Below are 5,037 nucleotides of genomic sequence, written 5' to 3'. Positions count from 1 at the left end.
TGTCCAAGATGACAGTATTGCATCTGGTTCACTGTGATGTTGTGCAATTGATCCAGAAATGTTACAATGTGAGGTGTGCGCTTATTGGCTTGAGGGAGGAGGACCCAATTCTGTGTAATGGCAGCGCAAAGGGTGATGTTACCCCCACGCTGCCCCGGGACATTGATTATAGTCCTGTGGCCATGATATTTCTGCCTCTCCTTCTTGCTTTACTGAGGTTGAACCCTGCCTCATCAATGTAGATGAACTCATGCAGGAATTTGTCAGCATCCATCTGTAATACAGTGAGAGACAAGATTGTGTACTTCAGCATGGCTCTAACACGCAGTGAATTTAGGTTACGTGTGCACTGTGCAAGTGAACAATACATACTGTACCTCCACATACTCATGCCGCAGCTGTTTGACTCTGAATTCTGTGCAAAAGGTGCTCGATAGAGTTGTTTCATTTGAAGTTGACTCTTTCTTTCCAGGAGTGCCAGTGTTGATAGAGAGACCCAATGAACACTTTTGAAACTGGCATTGTCGCCAATGATGTGGACTTGAACTCTGAGCCTTATTGTATTATTGGACAGAACCATGTTTATGATTGCTCTGTCTTGCTCTGGTGTGAAGATAGGCCCCCTTCCTCCTTGTCGCTCTGACCCCTGAATCCTATGTGGAAAGAAATACATGTAACCTGTTGTAAAATGTCACAGGAACCAGCATCAACAGTGCTGATATGGTACATACTAAGTAGCTCATTAAGTTTATAGAGAGATTTGTTTTTACCTGTTTTCTTGTCAGAAAGTCCTGATCACAGATGTATATCTGCTGAGATTTGGCTGAACAGTCCAGCCTCCTCAGTGTCAGTCCGTGGTTCACCACATGGTCAGCTAATGTTGCCTGAAGTTCATTTGACAAATTCAGTCCTCTCCTTCTTAGAGCCTGTATTCCTGCTTCAGGTCTTCCTCTTCCGCTAGTCTCCGCTACTCTCCTCTCCTCCTCCTCCTCCTCCTCCTCTTTGTATTCCTCCTCTCATTCTCACTCTTCCTCATCTTACTCATTCCATTTTGGTTGAAGACAGGTGAACTCACCTGCTGCCTTTTTATAGTCCTCTAACCTGATTGGTCTGTCTACAATTAAGCAGTCATGTGTTTGTACACCTGATGGTTGTGTTTAAGCAATTGGCTAATGGGCGTGCTCATTTTAAAGTCAGTGCTTGGAATTTGCAAGGAAGTGACATCACGATATACATCTGTGTCTAATATATACAAGTTTGTTTAGTGTTTTACAAATCAGCGTGTGCACTGGTTGACGTCCCTCCCTCCCTCACCCCTTCGATGTCACAGTGACGTCTACCTGCGTCCCCCGGGGAGTATAAAAAGCAGCTGTGAGCTCTCTCCTCTTCACAGCTGAACGTCCTGAGACTCTGGGGGACGTTCAATTGGCCAATTCCGCTAATGAGTCAGCCATTTGAGTACCTAATGATTGATTGTGTGGGGCCGCTGCCCCGTGCGAGGTCCGGTTGCCAGTATTTGCTGACTGTTATGTGTCAAAGCACCAGGTATCCGGCAGCTTATCCTTTACACACAATAACTTTAAGGACTGTGGCTAAAGCTCTAACACAGTTCATACCTGCGTTTGGTAATCCCGAGTCATCCGGAGTGACCAGGGTTCTAATTTTCTGACCACCTTTTGGCCCAAGTGTTGAAACTCCGAGGGATCAGGCATAACCAGTCATCAGCTGAGGTGCATGAGTTTAGAGCTGGTGATCAAGTTTTGGCTCTCTGTCCGTTGGTGAGTTCACCCTTTCAGGCCAAGTTTTCAGGTCCTTATACAGTAGTTAAACGTATTTCAGATGAAAATTATTTGATTTCAACCCCTGGTCATAGGAAACCTGTAAAACTGTTCCATGTCAATCTTCTTAAACCATATTATGCTCCCTCCTCTAGTGTGTCCAGTGCTGACCAGGAGGGGGCAATGCCAGTGAGTCCTGCCTGGGGACTGGTGAAGTGGGACTGGTTTCAGGTGAATGTATGGATGATGCTGTTTGTTAGAATAAATGTATATAAAGTGATTATCACAGTATGCTCAACTTTTACTGACCCTGCAAGAATGCAGAAACCTGTGTTTTTATTAGCGGAGCAGAGGTCATACCTCCGAAGAAGAAGCAACGACCTTCGAAGAAGATTTATGAAGAAAGGGAGGATGTCGAAGCGAGATTACTTCGTTCATAAACTAACCCTCAATGTGTTTGAGTTTCTTGTGACTTATAACTTGAATATAAATCATATAACAAGCGTCTATTCATTCACTACTTGCAGCTGTGTATTCTCACCTTTAGAGCTGCAAGATTTTGTAACTAGGGACCACCCTAAGGAAATAAAAAGGGGGAGAACAGAAGAGATACTCCAGAGCGGGTAGAGAGTGTCACTGAGCACATCTCTGTCTGTTCTCCTTGCAAGTAAAATGAGCGCTGTTGTCCTTTGTCTTTCTTCCCTGTGTGTTTAATAATGTTCTAGGTGGGTTAAACCTGACATTAATTTGGTCCTTTGAGCCGGATACCAACAGACCGGAGGATTCCAGCGGGCGGGTGGATTCCAGGAAAACCGTGGCCACGGCGGACTCCTAAAACAGTGAGTCCGGAAATAAACCCTTTCCGGACTGAGTATCGGCCCGCCAGCTGGGATCCAAAGGTTGACGGGATTCCGAGAGGGGAAAGACAACGGAGGTGAGTTGAGTCTTGACTTAAAAAGAGTGAGTGGCCACAGCGAATGACTAGGGGTCATTGCGCATGAACAAGCCCTGAATATTCTAGACACTGGCAGGTAAATAAGAGACCAAGGGAGTCCCAGAGAAGGGGACCAAGGGAGTCCCAGAGAAAGAGACCAAGGGAGTCTCAGTAGAGGATGCCGGAGTCCTGGTGTGCACCCTTAATGTCCGAGTAGGAGAGTGAATGTGAGTGTGAAAGGAGATTGACATACCACTAGGTATTTCGTCTCATACAAAACAGTGGGATTTGTAAGTAGTCAACTGGTGTGGATGCAAAGGCAAGAATTCTCCACTCGAAAGAGTTGAAGTGAGAATTACCACAACAGGAATTTGAGAGACTACCCCACTGATGAAAAATCGACCTCTAGAATACCCTAAGTGTTGCAAAGGTCGAGTCAAATTAATAAAATGGGAAAGGGGTCGAGTAAAGAAAAACCAAGAGATAAATTGCAGTGTCAAGATTGGAAATTTATAGAACAACAGGATCCATGTAAAAATAAAAAATTAGACAGATGGATTGTAAAACACAATTTTGAAGGAAAATTAAATACACAAAAGATAAGTGTATTGCAAGAAAGTATTATAAGAAAAACTAAGAAAAAAAAAATGAAGCAGGAAGGTTATGAAGAAACAGAGTACAGGATGAAAATAGCAGAACAGAGAGAAGAGGAGAGAAAAAGAAAAAACAGAAAGAGCAGGAATGCAGACAAAAAATAAAGACAAAGACTGTGAAAAAGACTTAATGTATCAGAGAAAAGAAGATGATGACAGGACCTAACAGACGACCTACAGACGACCGAGACTTAGGCCAAGGGGCAGAAGGGGGGCTGCAGGTACAGCTCCCTCAGGACCAGGACCAGGACTTTACCCAGACTTAAATGAATTACCACCATATGATGAACCAACAGAAACCTTTAGAAATACTCGATCTAGGGGAGAGTAGGAGACTGGTCCAAAATGATGGGAAAACTTTTTTCCGCGGGGAGAAATCCCCGCCAGTAATACAACAGGATGAGGTAGGGACTGATCCAATGATTGAGGTAGCAAATCCAAATGTTGATGAGTTTAATGATCCTGTCATTCTAGTCTATAGGACATGGACTATAGACGATGTAAAGAAAGCCATAGAAGGAGTAACCTCCCATAAGGAGGATGTCACACAGTTCGTTCAGGATATGGAAAATTTGCGACGTTCTTATCACCTGAACGGACAAGAAGTACAACAGGTTTGGATGCAGGCACTAGGACCAGACTGGCACTATATCAGGGACCAATGGAATCCTTTAGGCGTAAATGGCCGTCCCCTGGCTCATGATGATCCAGAGTTGAGTAACCGCATACGAAATCTAAATGACGGAGTTACTTTACGGTTTAGACATAGAGCTAATTACACTGAGATAGGTAGAGTAAAACAAAAGGAGGATGAAACCTTTGAAGAATATAAGATAAGAATGACAACTAAATTCAAAGTCCACAGTGGATTGCAAGATGATGGGAATGTAAATGGAGCATTCCAGCAACAATTAAAAAATGCTCTCCATGCAGGATCAAGAGATGGAATACGTTGCTGGGTTAATAAACATTACATAGGATTCGCTACAGGAACCATGGAGGACTATGTTAACCATGCCCTCCATGCAGAAAAAGTAATTAAGGAGAAGAAAAGTGGAAAGACAGGGGGAGTGTTTTATCAAGGAGAAGAGGAAAAAGAGGGAGAGGTGTTCTACCAGGATAGCAGCAGAGGCCAAGGACGTGGTGGATACAGAGGAAGAGGAGGTTTTAGAGGCAGAGGCCGAGGAGGAAAATACAGAGGAGGATATCTACAAAACTCTAGAGCGTGTTGGTATTGTGGAAAAGAGGGACATATGGCCAGAAACTGTCCACAAAGATTAGATAAATTTAAATGACTAGGCAAATCAGATAAAAAAATGTATGAGGAGGACTCGTTAGGAGCAGAGGAGATTTTAAATCTCCAAGACCTACTAGTATTAGACACAGTAAAACCAGAGGTAACTTTATATGTGAATGGCAAAAGCATTGTTTCCTGTGTGATACAGGGGCGTGTAGAACAACATGCAAAGAAATAATACCAAACGCTAAGCTCAGTGATCAAAGTGTAACTGTGCGATCTGCTAGTGGAAAGTTAACTAAAGTAGCTGAGTCAGAACCATTGTGGTTGAGAGACCCCCAAGGACAGACATGTCAGCTGTCTATTTTGTTGTTCCCGGAGTGCCCAGTAAATCTTTTAGGGGTGATGGGTTGTTATTGTTAGGATTAGCACTAT

Source organism: Echeneis naucrates, chromosome 4 (genome assembly GCF_900963305.1).
Source record: "Echeneis naucrates chromosome 4, fEcheNa1.1, whole genome shotgun sequence".
Taxonomy (NCBI): Eukaryota; Metazoa; Chordata; class Actinopteri; order Carangiformes; family Echeneidae; genus Echeneis; species Echeneis naucrates.
Note: the sequence above shows the minus strand (reverse complement) of the source record.